Below are 17,834 nucleotides of genomic sequence, written 5' to 3'. Positions count from 1 at the left end.
AAACCCAAAACACTAAACCCTAACCCATAAACACAAAATCCTTAACCCTAAATCCTAAACCCTGAACAATAAACCCTAAGCCCTAAACCCTAAACCATAAACCATAAACCCTAAACCCAAAACCCTAAACACTAAACCCTAAACCATAAACCATAAACCATAAACCCAAAACCCAAAACCCAAAACCCAAAACCCTAAACACTAAACACAACTTCACAAACAAAAAACCCTAAAACACAAACCCTAAACCCTAAACCCTAATCCACAAACCATAAACCATAAACCCTAAGGACTAAACCCTAAATCCCAACCCACAAATACCAAAGCCTAAACCCTAAACCCCAAACCATAAACTCTAAACCCTAAACCATAAACCCTAAACACTAAATCATAAAACTAAAACCATAAACCCTAAACCCTAAAACCTAAACCCTAAACCCTAAACCCTGAACCCTAAATCATAAACCCAAAACCATAAACCATAAACCTTAAATCGTAAACCCTAAACCATAAATCATAAACACTAAACCCTAAACCAAAAACCTAAATCATAAACCTTAAACCCAAAACCCTAAACCCTAATCATGAAACCATAAACCATAAACCCTAAACCCTTAACCTAAAACCCTAAACCCTAAACCATAAACCACAAACCATAAACCCTAAACCCTAAACCATAAAACCTAAACTCTAAATCCAAAACCTTAAATCACAAACCCTAAACCGTAAACCGACAAATACTAAACCCTAAACCCAAAATCGAAAACCCAAAACGAAAACCCCTAAACCCTAAACACCACCCCACAAACCCTAATACCTAAACCACAAACCCTAATACCTAAACCACAAACCCTAAACCATTAACCCTAGGGCCTAACCCGTAAACACAAAACCATAAACCCTAAACCCTAATCCCTAAACGATAAACCCAAAACCCAAGATCCTAAATCCTAACCCGAAAACACCAAACCCTAATACTTAAACCTTAAAAGCTAAACCATAAACCCTAAACCATAAACCATAAACCCAAAACCACAAACCCTAAACCCTAAACCATAAACCATAAACCATAAACCCTAAACCAAAAACCCAAAACCCAAAACCATAAACCCTAAACCCAAAACCTTAAACCCTGAACCTTAAATCATAAACCCAAAATCATAAACCATAAACACTAAACCCTAGACCTTAGACCCTAAACCGTAAACCATAAACCCTAAACCCTAATCATTAAGCCATAAACCCTAAACCCAAAACCCAAAACCCTAAACACTAATCATTAAGCAATAAACCCTAAACCTTAAATCCTAAACCCTAAACCAAAAACCCTAAACCCTAATCATTAAGCCATAAACCCTAAACCCAAAACCCAAAACCCTATACCCTAAATCATAAACCATAAACCATAAAACCTAAATCCTAAACAATAAAACCTAAACCCTAAACCCTAAACCCTAAATCATAAACCCTAAACCCTAAACTTAAAACCCAAAACCCTAAACCCTAAATACCACCTCAAAAACACAAAACCCTAAAACACAAACCCCTAATCCCTAAACCAGCAACCCTAAACGATAAACCATATGCCTAAACCTTAAATCCTAAACCAAAAATCCAAAACCCTAAACCCTAAACCATAATCCCTAAATCATAAACCTTAATCACTAAACCCCATACCTTACACCATAATCCATTAGGCCTAAACACTAAACCACACAACATAAAGCCTAAACCCCAAACCCTAAACCCCAAACCCTAAACAATAAAACCTAAACCATAAAACCTAAACCCCAAAACCTAAAGCCTAAACAACAAAATCTAAACCATAAACCACAAACCCTAAACCATAAGCCCAAAACCCTAAACCCAAAACCCAAAACCTAAACCCTAAACCCTAAACCCTAAACCCAAAACCTAAAACCATAAACCAGAAACCCAAAACCATAAACCCTAAATCCTAAACCCAAAACCATATACTCTAACCCTAAACCATACCGCCAAAACCAAAAACCCTAAACCCTAAACACAACACAACATTCACTAAACCCTAAAATAGAATCCCTAACCCCTAAACCATAAACCCTAATTCACAAACACTAAACCATAAACCCTAAACCCCAACAGATAAATAACAAACCCAAAACCCTAAACTCGAAATCGTAAACCCTAAACCCTAAACCCCAAACCAGAAATCCTAAACCCTAAACCATAAAACCTAAACCCTAAACTGTAAACCCTAAACCTAAAACCCTAAAACCTGAACACTAAATCATAAACCTAAATCAATAAACCATAAAACCTAAACCCTGAACCATAAACCCAAAACCCTAAACCCTAATTCTTAAACCATAAACCCTAAATTCCAAACCCAAATCCCTAAACCATAAACCATAAACCCTAAATCACAAATCATAAACCATAAACCCACACACCCTAAACCCTAAACCCAAAATCCAAATCCCTAAACCCTAAACACCACCCCACAAACACAAAACCCTAAAATACAAACCCTAATCCCTAAACCAAAAACCCTAAACCTTTAACTCTAAGGCCTAAACCCTAAACCCTGAACCCTGAACCATAAAACCTAAACCCTAAACCCTAAACACTAAACCTCATACATTACACCATAATCCCAAAGGCCTAAACCCTAAACCATATAACAAATAACCTAAACCCTAAACCCTAAACCCTGAACCCTAAATCCTAAACAATAAAATTTAAACTATAAACCCTAAACCCTAAACCCAAACCCCAAACCATAAACGCTAAACAACAAACCACAAATCATAAACCACAAACCCTAAACCCTAAACCCAACCCACAAACACCAAACCCTAAAACACAAATCTTAAACCCTAAACCCTAATGCATAAGCACCAAACCCTAAACCCTAAACCCTAAACCCTAAACCCTAAACCCTAAACCATAAACCCAAAACCCAAAACCCAAAACCCTAAACCCTAACCCAAAAACACCAAACCCTAAATCCTAAACCCTAAACCATAAACCCAAAACCCTAAACCCTAAACCCTAAACCAGAAACACCAAATCCTAAACCCTAAACCCTAAATCCTTAACCCAAAACCCTAAACCAGAAACCATAAACCATAAACTATAAACGATAAACCCCAAACTCTAAACCATAAAATCTAAACCCTAAACCCTAAACCCTAAATCTCAAAACCTAAACCGTAAACCCGCAAACCCTAAATCCTAAACCCAAAAACCCAAAACCCAAAACAAAAAACCTTAAACCCTAAACACCACCCTACAAACACAAAACCTTAAAACACAAACCATAAACCCTAAACCCTAAACCATAAATCCTAAACCATAAACCCTAAACACTAAACCCCAAACCTTACACTATAATCCTTAAGACCTAAACCCTAAACAATAAATACTAAACCATAAACCATAAACCATAAACCCTAAACCCTAAACCCAAAACCATAAAACCTAAACAATAAAACCTAACCATTCCCTAAACCCTAAAACCCAAACCCCAAACCCTAAACCCTTAATCATAAACTATAAACCACAAACCCTAAATCCTAAACCGTAATCCACAAACACCAAAGCCTAAAACACAAATCCTAAACACTAAACCCTAACCCATAAACACCAAACCCTAAACCCTAAACCCTAAGCCCCAACCAATAAACCCAAAACCCTAACCCCTAACCCGAAAACACCAAACCCTAATCCTTAAACCCTAAACCATAAATCCTAAACCCTAAACCCTAAACCCTAAACCCTGAATCCTAAGCCCTAAACCATAAACCATAAAAAATAAACCCTAAACCCAAAACCCAAAACCCAAAACCATAAACACTAAACGATAAACTATAAACCACAAACACTAAACCATAAAACTTAAACCCTAAACCCAAAACCCTAAACCCTGAACCTTAAATCATAAACCCAAAATTATAAACCATAAACCCTAAACCCTAAACCCTAATCGATAAACCATAAACCCTAAACCCGAAACCATAAACCCTAAACCTTAATTCTTAAGCCATAAAACCTAAACCCTAAAACACAAACCCCTAATCCCTAAACCACAAACCCTAAATGATAAACCCTAAGGCCTAAACCCTAAATCCTAAACCATAAACCCAAAACCCTAAACCCCTAAACCATAATCCCTGAATCATAAACCCTAATCACTAAACCCCATACCTTATACCATAATCCCTTAGTCCTAAACACTAAACCACAAAACATAAAGACTAAACCCTAAACCCCAAATCCTAAACACTAAAGAATAAAACCTAAACCATAAACCATAAACCCTAAACCCCAAATCCTAAACCCTAAACAATAAAGCCTAAACCATAAGCCATAAACCCTAAACCTTAAACCCTAGACCCCAAACCCTAAAACCTAAACAATAAAATCTAAACCATAAACCACAAACTCTAAACCCTAAGCCCAAAACCCTAAACCCAAAACCCTAAACCATAAACCCTAAACCTAAAACCATAAACCCGAAACCTTAAACCATAAATCCTAAACCCTAAACCAAAAATCCTATACCATAAACCCTAAACCCTAGACCCAAAATCACAAACCCTAAACCCTAAACACAACACCACATACCCAAAAACTTAAAATTGAAAACCTAAACCCTAATTCACAAACCCTAAACCATAAGCCCTAACCCTAACAAACAAATAACAAACCCAAAACTGAAAACCCCAAATCATAAACCCTAAACCCCAAACCATAAACCCTAAACCCTAAACCCTAATCCTAAACCCTAAACCCTAATCCTAAACCCTAAACCCTGAAACCTAAATCCTAAACCCAAATCCATAAACCATAAACCATAAAACCTAAACGCTAAACCATAAACCCTAAACCATAAACTATAAACCCTAAATCATAAATCCTAAACCATAAACCCACAAACCTAAACCATAAACCCAAAACCCAAAACCTAAAACTCTAAACCCTAAACACCACGCCCACAAACATAAAACCCTAAAACACAAACCCTAATCCCTAAACAAAAACCCTAAATCCTAAACCCTAAACCATAAACCCTAAACCCTGAACCCTAAACCATAAACCCTAAACCCTAAACCCTAAACACTAAACCCCATACCTTACACCATAATCCCAAAGGCCTAAAACCTAAACCACAAAACATAAAACCTAAACACTAAACCGCAAACCATAAACCCTAAACAATAAAACCTAAACCATAAACCATAAACCATAAATGCCAATCCCTAAAACCTAAGCCATAAAACCTAAACTATAAACCATAAAGCCTAAACCCCAAACCCCAAACCATAACCGCTAAACAACAAACCACAAACTCTAAACGCTAAATCCAACCCACAAACACCAAACCCTAAAACAGAAATCCTAAACCCAAAACCATAGTGCATAAACACCAAACCCTAAACCCTAAATCCTAAATCCTAAACCCTAAACAATAAACCCTAAACCCTAAACTCTAAACCCGAAACCCTAAACTCTAAACCCGAAACCCTAAACCATAAACCCAAAACCCTAAACACTAAATCCTAAACCAGAAACACCAAACACTAAACACTAAACCTTAAAGCCTAAACCCAAAACCCTAAACCAGAAACCATAAACCATAAACCATAAATGATAAACCCCAAACCCTAAACCATAAAACCTAAACCCTAAACCCTAAACCCTAAATCTCAAACCCTAAATCGTAAATCCCCAAACCCTAAACCGTGAACCCAAAACCCAAAACCCAAAACAAAAAATCCTAAACCCTAAACACCACCCCACAAACACAAAACCCTAAAACACAAACACTAATCCCTAAACCACAAATCCTAAACCATTAATCCTAGGGCCTAACCTCAAAACACCAAACCATAAAACTTAAACCCTAAACCATAAATCCTAAACCATAAACCCTAAACACTAAACCCCAAACCTTACACTATAATCCCTAAGGCCTAAACCCTAAACAATAAAAACTAAACCACAAACCATAAACCCTAAACCCTCCCAGCCTAAAACCTAAACCATTAATCCAAAACCCAAAACCCGACACCCGAAACCCTAAACCCTAAATCTTAAACCATAAACCACAAACCCTAAATACTAAACCCCAACCCACAAACACCAAATCCAAAAACATAAATCCTAAACCTTAAACCCTAACCCATAAACACCAAACCCTAAGCCCTAAGCCATAAACTCTAAACCATAAACCATAAACCCTAAACCTTAAATCCTAAACCCTAAACCCTAAACCATAAACCCTAAACCCTAAACACTAAAGCAGAAACCCTAAACCATAAACTATAAACCCTAAACTATAAACCATAAACCCTAAACCATAAACAATAAAACCTAAACCCTAAACCATAAATCATAAAGCCAAACCCTAAACCACAAACCCAAACCCTAAACAATTAAACCGAAATCATAAACCATAAACTGTAAACCCTAAAACCTAAACCCTAAAACCTAAATAATAAAACCTAAACCCTAAACCCTAAACCCCAAACCCCAAACCCCAAACCCCAAACCCTACACCCTAAACCACAAACTACAAACCCTAAACCACAAACATGTAACCCTAAAACACAAATCATAAACACTAAATCCTAAACCATAAATACCAAACCCTAAACCCCAAATCCTAAACCCTGATCCCTAAGTCATAAACCCAAATCCATAAAACCGTAAACCCTAAAACACAAACCCTAATCCCTAATCCACAAACCCTAAACCATTAATCCTAGGGCCTAAACCATAAACCCCAAACCATAAACCCTAAACCCGAAACCATAAATCCAAAACCATAAACCCTAAACACCAAACCCCACACCTTACACTATAATTCCTAAGGCCTAAATCCTAAATAATAAAAACTAAACCATTAACCATAAACCCTAAACATTAAACCCTAAACACCAATCCCTAAAACCTAAATAATAAAAGCTAAACTCTTAACCATAAGCCCTAAACCCCAAAACACAAACCTTAAACCATAAAGCCGAAACCACAAACCACAAACACTAAATCTTAAACCCAAACACACAAACACCAAACCCCAAAACACAAATCCTAAACCCTAAATCCTAACCCATAAACACCAATCCCTAATCCCTAAACCCTAAACCTTAAACCATAAATCCAAAACTCAAAACCCTAAACCCTAACCCAAAAACACCAAACCCTATACTATAAACCCCCAACCTTAAACTATAAACCATAAACCTTAAACCGTAAACCTTAAACGATAAACACTAAACCCTAAACCCGAAACCCAAAAGCCAAAAGCCAAAACCATAAACTTTAAATCATAAACCCTAAACCCTAAACCCAAAACCCATAACCCAAAACCCTAAACCCTAAATCATAAACTATAAACCACAAACACTAAACCATAAAACTTAAACCCTAAACCCAAAACCCTAAACCCTGAACCATAAATCATAAACCAAAAACCATAAACCATAAATCCTAACCCTAAACCGTAAATCATAAACCCTAAACCATAAACCCTAAAACCTAAACACTAAACCCAAAACACTAAACCCTAATCCTTAAACCATAAATCGTAAACACTAAACCAAAAAATCCTAAACCCTAAACCATAAACCTTAAACCATAAACCAAAAATCCTAAACCCTAAATCCTAAACCCTCAGCCCAAAACCTTAAACCCAAAACTTTAAACCATGAACCCTATACCCTAAACCCAAAACCCAAAGCCCTATACACTAATCCATAAACCCTAAACCCTAAACCCTAAACCGCAACCCACAAATACCAAACCCAAAACTCTAAACCCCAAACAATAAACCCTAAACCTAAACCCCAAAACATAAACCATAAATCATAAACCATAAAACTTAAACCCTAAACCGTAAAGCCAAAACCCTAAACCTTGAACCCTAAATCATAAACCCAAATCCATAATCCATAAACCCCAAACACAAAACCCTTAACCATAAACCATAAACCATAAACCATAAACCATACAACCTAAACCCTAAACCATAAACCCAAAACCCTAAACCTTAATCCTTAAACCATAAACCATAAACCCTAAACCCTAAACCCTAAACCATAAACCCTAAATCATAAACCCCAAACCCTAAATCACAAACCCTAAACCCTGAACCTTAAACCCTAAACCTTAAACCCTAAACCATAAACCATAAACCATAAACCATAAACCCTAAACCCTGAATCTTAAACCCTAAATCACAAAACCCTAAACCCTAAACCCTAAACCCGAAACCATAAAACCTAAACCCTGAACCCTAAACCCTAAATCACAAACCCTAAACCATAACACAAAAACCCAAAATCCAAAACCCAAAACCCTAAACCCTAAACACAACCCCACAAACACAACCATAAAACACAAACCTTAATCCCTAAACCACAAACCCTAAACCATAAACAATAAGGCCTAAAACCGAAAACCTAAACCATAAACCCTAAACATTAAACCCTATGCCTTACACCATAATCCTGAAGGCCTAAACCATAAACCACACAACATAAAACCTTAACCCTAAACACCAAACCTTAACCCTAAGCAATAAAACCTAAACCATAAACTATAAACCCTAAAGCCTAAACCCTAAACAACAAAGACTAAAACCTAAACAATAAAACCTAAACTATAAACCCTAAACCCAAAACCACAAACCCCAAACCATAAACCCTAACACACAAACCACAAACCATAAACCACAAACCGTAAACCCTAAACCCTAACTCACGAACACCAAACCCTAAAACACAAATCCTAAACCCTAAACCATAACCCATAAACACCAAACTTTAAACCATAAACAATAAACCCTAAACCCTAAACCCTAATCCTTAAACCCAAAACCCAAAACACTAAACCCTAACCCATAAATAAAAAGTCCTTAACCCTAAACCCTAAATAATAAACCCTAAGCCCTAAACCATAAATCATAAACCCTAAACCCAAAACCCTAAACACTAAACAATAAACCATAAAACATAAACCATGAACCCAAAACCCAAAACCCAAAAACCCAAACCCAAAACCCTAAACCCTAAACACAACCCACAAACACAAAACCCTAAAACACAAACCCTAAACCCTAAACCCTAAACCCTAATCAACAAACCATAAACTATAAACCCTAAGGCCTAAACCCTAAATCCCAACACACAAATACCAAAGCCTAAACCCTAAACCCCAAACCATAAACCCTAAACCCTAAATCATAAATCATAAACCCAAAACCATAAACCATAAACCCTAAACCTTAAACCGTAAACCCTGAACCTTAAATCATAAACCCAAAACCATAAACCATAAATTCTAAACCATAAACACTAAGCCATAAACCATAAACACTAAACCCTAAGCCATAAACCTAAATCATAAACCTTAAAACCAAAACCATAAACCCTAATCATGAAACCATAAACCCTAAACCCTTAACCCAAAACCCTAAACCTTCAACCATAAACCACAAACCATAAACCCTAAACCCAAAACCATAAAACCTAAACCCTAAACCCTAAACCCTAAATCACAAACCCTAAACCGTAAACCCACAAATACTAAACCCTAAACCCAAAACCGAAAACCCAAAACGAAAAACCTTAAACCCTAAACACCACCCCACAAACACAAAACCCTAAAACACAAACCCTAATACCTAAACCATAAACCCTAAACCATTAACCCTAAGGCCTAACCCCGAAACACTAAACCCTAAACTCTAAACCCTAAACCCTAAATGATAAACCCAAAACCCAAAATCCTAATCCCTAACCCAAAAACACCAAACCCTAATCCTTAAACCCTAAACACTAAACCATAAACCATAAACCATAAACCCTAAACCACAAACCCTAAACCCGAAACCCTAAACCCTAAACCATAAACCATAAACCATAAACCATAAACCCTAAACCAAAAACCCAAAATCCAAAACCATAAACCCTAAACTATAAACCATAAACCACAAACACTAAACCATAAACCCTAAACCCTAAACCATAAACCTTAAACCCAAAACCCTAAACCTAAAACCCTAAACTCTAATCCTTAAGCCATCAACCCTAAATCCAAAACCCTATACCCTAAACCATAAACCAAAAACCATAAACCCTAAATCCTAAACAATAAAACCTAAACCCTAAACCCTAAACCCTAAATTATAAACCCTAAACCCTAAACCTAAAACCCAAAACCATAAACCCTAAATACCACATCAGAAACACAAAACCCTAAAAGACAAACCCCAAATCCCTAAACCAGAAACCCTAAACGATAAACCATATGCCTAAACCCTAAATCCTAAACCAAAAATCCAAGACCCTAAACCCTACACCATAATCTCTAAACCATAAACCCTAATCACTAAACCACATACCTTACACCATAATCCATTAGGCCTAAACACTAAACCACACAACATAAAGCCTAAACCCCAAACCCCAAACCACAAACCCTAAACAATAAAACCTAAACCATAAACCATAAACCCTAAACCCTAAACCCTAAACCCCAAAACCTGAAACCTAAACAACAAAATCTAAACCATAAACCACAAACCCAAAACCATAAGCTCAAAATCCTAAACCCAAAACCATAAACCCTAAACCCTAACCCTAAACCCAAGACCTAAAACCATAAACCCGAAACCCAAAACCATAAACCCTAAACCATAAACCCAAAACCATATACCCTAACCCTAAACCATAGACCCAAAACCACAAACCCTAAACTCTAAACACAACACAACATACACTAAACCCTAAAATAGAAACCCTAACCCCTAAATCGTAAACCCTAATTCACAAACATTAAACCATAAACCCTAAACCCCAACAGACAAATAACAAACACAAAACCTAAACCACAAACCATAAACCCTAAACCCTAAACCCCAAACCAGAAATCCTAAACCCTAAACCATAAAACCTAAACCCTAAACCGTAAACCCTAAACGTAAAACCCTAAAACATGAACCCTAAATCATAAACCCAAATCAATAAACCATAAAACTTAAACCCTAAACCATAAACCCAAAACCCTAAACCCTAATCCTTAAACCATAGACCCTAAATCCCAAACCCAAATCCCTAAACCATAAACCTTAAACCCTAAATCACAAATCCTAAACCATAAATCCACAAACCCTAAAACCTAAATACAAAACCCAAAACCCTAATCCCTAAACCCTAAACCTTGAACCATAAAACACAAAACCCTAAAAGACAAACCCTAATCCCTAAACCAAAAATCCTAAACCTTTAACTCTAAGGCCTAAACCCTAAACCCTAAACCCTAAACCTTGAACCATAAAACCTAAACCCTAAACCCTAAACACTAAACCCCATACCTTACATCATAATCCTAAAGGCTTAAACCCTAAACCACATAACATATAACCTAAACCCACCACCCTAAACCCTAAACCCTAAACCCTAAATCCTAAACAATAAAACTTAAACTATAAACCCTAAACCCCAAACCCCAAACCATAAACGCTAAACAACAAACCACAAACCCTAAACCACAATCCCTAAACCCTAAACACAACCCACAAACACCAAACCCTAAAACATAAATCCCATACCCTAAACCCTAAATCCTAAACCCTAAACCATAAACCCAAAACCCAAAACCCTAAACACTAACACATAAACCCTAAACCCTAAACCCTAAACACTAAACCCTAAACCAAGAACACTAAACCAGAAACCATAAACCATAAACCATAAATCCCAAACCCTAAACCGTGAACCCTAAACCCTAAATCTCTAAACCCTAAACCGTAAATCTCTAAACCCTAAACCCTAATCCACAAATTATAAACCATAAACCCTAAGGCCTAAACCCTAAATCCTAACCCACAAATACCAAACCCTAAACCTAAACCCCAAACCATAAATCCAAAACCCAAAACCCAAAACCATAAACCCTGAACCGTAAATCGTAAACCCAAAACCATAAACCATAAATCCTAAACCCTAAACCCTAAACCATAAACCATAAACACTAAACCCTAAATCATAAACCTAAATCATAAATCATAAACCCAAAACCCTAAACCCTAACCTTTAAACCATAAGCCCTAAATCCTTAACCCAAAACCTTAAACCATAAAAAATAAACCATAAAATATAAACCATAAACACTAATCCCTAAACCCTAAACCATAAAACCTAAATCCTAAACCCTAAACCATAAATCACAAACCTTAAACCGTAAACCCACAAATACTAAACCTTAAATCCAAAACCCAAAACCCAAAACGAAAAACCCTAAACACTAAACACCACCCCACAAACACAAAACGCTAAAACACAAACCCTAATACCTAAACCACAAACCCTAAACCATTAACCCTAGGGCCTAACCCCTAAACACTAAACCCTAAAACCTAAACCCTAATCCCTAAACAATAAACCCAAAACCCTAAATCCTAACCCGAAAACACCAAACCCTAATCCTTAAACCATAAACCCTAAACCATAATCCATAAACCATAAACCATAAACCCTAAACCCTAAACCCTAAACCATAAATCCTAAACCCTAAACCCTAAACCCTAAACCATAAATCATAAACCATAAACCATAAACCCTAAACCCAAAACCCAAAACCCAAAACCATAAACCCTAAACCATAAACCATAAACCACAGACACTAAACCGTAAAATTTAAACCCTAAACCCAAAACCCTAAACCCTGAAACTTAAATCATAAATCCAAAATCATAAACCATAAACCCTAAACCTTAAACCCTAAACCGTAAACCATAAACCCTAAATCCTAAACCATAAACACTAAAACCTAAACCTAAAACCCTAAACCCTAATCCTTAAGCCATAAATGCTAAACCCTAAACCCTAAACCCTATACCCTAAACCATAAAGCATAAACCATAAATCCTAAATCCTAAACAATAAAACCTAAACCCTAAACCATAAACCCTAAATCATAAACACTAAACCATAAACCTACAAACCATAAACCCTAAACCCTAAATACCACCTCAGAAACACAAAACAATAAAACACAAACCCCTAATCCCTAAATTATAAGGCCTAAACCCTAAATCCTAAACCAAAAACCCAAAACCCAAAACCCTAAACCATAATCCCTAAACCATAAACCCTAATCACTAAACCCCATACCTTACACTATAATCCCTTTGGCCTAAATACTAAACCACACAACATAAAGCCTAAACCCTAAACCCCAAACTCCAAACCCAAAACAATAAAACCTAAACCATCAACCATAAACCCTAAACCCTAAACCCCAAAACCTAAAACCTAAACAATAAATCTAAACCATAAACCACAAACCCTAAACCCAAAGCCCAAAACCCTAAACCGAAAACCCAAAACCATAAACCCTAAACCCTAAACCCAAAACCAAAAACCATAAACCCAAAACCCTAAACCATATAAACCTTAAACCCTAAACCCAAAACCATATACACTAACCCTAAACCCTAGAGCCAAAACCACAAACCCTAAACCCTAAACACAACACCACATACCCAAAACCCTAAAATAGAAACCCTAACACCTAAACCCTAAACCCTAATTCACAAAAACTAAACCATAAACCCTAAACCCTAACAGATAAATAACAAACCCAAAACCCTAAACCCCAAACCATAAACCCTAAACCCTAAACCATAAAATCTAAACCCTAAACTGTAAAACCTAAACCCAAAACCCAAAAACCTGAACCCTAAATCATAAACCCAAGTCAATAAGCCATAAAACCTAAACCCTGAACCATAAAGCCAAAACCCTAAACCCTAATCCTTAAACCATAAACCCTAAATCCGAAACCCAAAACCCTAAACCACAAATCATAAACCCTAAATCACAAATCCTAAACCATAAACCCATAAATCCTAAACCCTAAACCTAAAACCCAAAACCCTAAACACCACCCCACAAACACAAAAACCTAAAACACAAACCCTAATCCCTATACCAAAAACCCTAAACCTTTAACTCTAAGGTCTAAACCCTAAACTCTAAACCCTAAACCCTGAACCTAAACCATAAACCATATACCCTAAACCCTAAACACTAAACCCCATACCTTACACCATAATCCCAAAGGCCTAAACAATAAACCACACAACATATAACCTAACCCTAAACCCCAAACCCTAAACCATAAACAATAAATCCTAAACCATAAACCATAAACCATAAAACCTAAACCCTGAACCCTACACCCTAACCCATAAAGATTAAAACCTAAAATACAAACCCTAAACCCTAAACCCCAAACCCCAAACCATAAAGGCTAAACAACAAACCACAAACCCTAAACCACAAACCCTAAATGCTAAACCCAACCCATAAACCCTAAACCCTAAACACCAAACCCTAAAATACAAATCATATACCCTAAACCCTAACCCATAAACCCTAAACCCTAAACCATAAACCCTAAACCCTAAAACCTAAAAAATAAACCATAGACACTAAACCCTAAACCATACACCTAAAACCCAAAGCCACTAAACCCTAACCCATAAACACCAAACCCTAAATCCTAAACCCTAAACAATAAACCCTAAGCCCTAAACCCTTAACACAAAACCATAATCCTTGAACCCTAAACCCAAAACCATAAACCGTAAACCCAAAACCCAAAACCCAAAACCCTAAACCCAAAAACCTAAACCCAAAACCCAAAACCCTAAACTCTAAACCCTAAATCCCAAACCCTAAACCGTAAACAATAAAACCTAAACTATAAACCCTAAACCCTAAACCCCAAACCCCAAACCATAAACGCTAAACAACAAACCACACACCCTAAACGCTAAACCCAACCCACAAACACTAAACCCTAAAACACAAATCCTAAACCCTAAACGCTAATGCATAAATACCAAACCCTAAACACTAAATCCTAAACTCTAAACACTAAACAACAAACCCTAAACCCTAAACCCTAACCTCTAAACCCAAAACCCAATACCCTAAACCCTAAAATAGAAACACCAAATCCTAAACCGTAAACCCTAAATCCTAAACCCAAAACCCTAAACAATAAACCATAATCCATAAACCAAAAACCATAAACCCCAAACCCTAAATCATAAAACCTAAACCCTAAACCATAATCCTTAAATCTCAAACCCTAAACCGTAAACCCCCAAACCCTAAACCATAAACCCAACACCCAAAAGCCAAAACAAAAAACCCTAAAGCCTAAACACCACCCCACAAACACAAAACCCTAAAACACAAACCCTAATACCTAAACCACAAACCCTAAACTATTAACCCTAGGGCCAAACCCCTAAACCCCAAACCGTAAACCCTAAATCCTAAACCATAAATCCTAAACCATAAACCCTAAACACTAAACCCCATACCTTACACTATAATCCTTAAGACCAAAACCTTAAACAATAAAAATTAAACCATAAACCATAAACCCTAAACCCTAAACCCCAAACCTTAAAATATAAATAATAAAACCTAACCCTTAACCTTAAACCCTAAAACCCAAACCCCAAACCCTAAACCCTAAATCTTAAACCATAAACCACAAACCCTAAATCCTAAACCGCAATCCACAAACACCAAACCCTAAAACACAAATCATAAACCCTAAACCCTAACCCATAAACACCAAACCCAAAACCCTAAACCCTAAAACCCAAAACCTTAACCCGTAACCCGAAAACACCAAACCTTAATCCTTAAACCCTAAACCATAAACCTTAAACCATAAACCCTAAACTGTAAACCCTAAATCCTAAACTCTAAACCATAAACCATAAATTATAAACCCTAAACCCAAAACCCAAAACCCAAAACCATAAACCCTAAACCATAAACTATAAACCACAAACACTAAACCATAAAACTTAAACCCTAAACCCAAAACCCTAAACCCTGAACCTTTCATCATAAACCTAAAATTATAAACCATAAACCCTAAACCCTAAACCCTAAATGATAAACCATAAATCCTAAACCCTAAACACTAAAGCCTAAACCCTAATCCCAAAACACTAAACCCCAAAACACAAATCCTTAATCCCTAAACCACAAACCCTAAACGATAAACCCTAAGGCCTAAACCCTAAATCATAAACCATAAACCCAAAACCCTAAACCCTAAACCATAAACCATAAACCATAAACCCTAATAACTAAACCCCATACCTTATACCATATTCCCTTAGCCCTAAACACTAAACCACAAAACATAAAGCCTAATCCCTAAACCCCAAATCCTAAACCCTAAATAATAAAACCTAAACCACAAACAATAAACCCTAAACCTTAAACCCTAAATCCCAAACCCTAAAATCTAAACAATAAAATCTAAACCATAAACCACAAACCTTAAACCCAAAGCCAAAAATCCTAAACCCAAAACCCTAAACCATAAACCCTAAACCCAAAACCCAAAACCAAAAACCATAAACCCAAAACCTTAAACCATAAACCCTAAACCCTAAACCAAAAATTTTATACCCTAAACCGTAAAGCCTAGACCCAAAACCACAAACCCTAAACCCTAAACACAACACCACATACCCAAAACCTTAAAATTGAAACCCTAAACCCGAAACCCTAAACCCTAATTCACAAACCCTAAACCATAAGCCCTAAACCCCAACAAACAAATAACAAACCCAAAACCCTAAATCCCAAATCATAAATTCTAAACCCCAAACCATAAACCCGAAACCCTAAACCCTAAATCCTAAACCCTAATCCTAAACCCTAAACCCTGAAACCTAAATCAAAAACCCAAATCCATTAACCATAAACCATAAAACCTAAATGCTAAACCATAAACCCAAAATCCTAATCCCTAAACCATAAACTATAAACCCTAAATCACAAATCCTAAACCATAAACCCACAAACCCTAAACCATAAACCCAAAACCTAAAACCCAAAACTCTAAACCATAAACACCACCCCACAAACACAAAACCATAAACCACAAACCCTAATCCCTAAACCAAAACCATAAACCCTAAGGCATAAACCCTAAACCATAAACCCTAAACCCTGAACCCTAAACCATAAACCCTAAACCCTAAACCCTAAACACTAAACCCCATACCTTACACCATAATCCCAAAGGCCTAAACCCTAAACCACACAACATAAAACCCAAACCCTAAACCCCAAAACCCAAACCATAAACGCTAAACAACAAACCACAAAGCCTAAACGCTAAATCCAACCCATAAACACAAACCCTAAAACACAACTCCTAAACCCTAAACCCTAAACAATAAACCCTAAACCCTAAATGATAAACCAAAAACCCTAAACCATAAACCAAGAAAGGAATATTGATGCTAAGTGTCTTGAATATGTCCAGGAATTTTGAGTATTGCTTATCCTCATTTTCTTTTTTAAACCTCTGAGGATATGGAAGTTTGGGGACACAAGGATTCACTCCTTCCCTCTTCTCTTGTAGTTGTGATTCAAGGGTGTTCTTGTATCCCTTAGAAATTTTTGCATTTTTGGTTTCTAGATCCTCTTTACTTTTCCCTTCTGTCTCTTCTTGTGAAACTTCTCTGTTGTGTTTGTCCTGATTGATGGCTTCCTTTTTCATAGTCTTCTCACTTCCCACTGTGATTGCTTTGCACTCCTCCCATTTTGTGGCTTTTCCTTTGTCCCTTGGGTGTTCTTCAGTGACATTGGGGAAGGCATTTTATCTCTTCTCATCCATTTCTGAAATTTGTTTAGCCATTTGCCCCATGTGTCTCTCAAGGTTTCTGATTGAGGTTTCTTGGTTTTTGAATGCCAGGGTCTGATCTTTCCTTGCAGCTTCCTGATCTTGTC

This window comes from Arachis duranensis, unplaced genomic scaffold (assembly GCF_000817695.3).
Source record: "Arachis duranensis cultivar V14167 unplaced genomic scaffold, aradu.V14167.gnm2.J7QH unplaced_Scaffold_5501, whole genome shotgun sequence".
Classification (NCBI taxonomy): domain Eukaryota; kingdom Viridiplantae; phylum Streptophyta; class Magnoliopsida; order Fabales; family Fabaceae; genus Arachis; species Arachis duranensis.
This window is presented reverse-complemented; position numbering follows the sequence as displayed.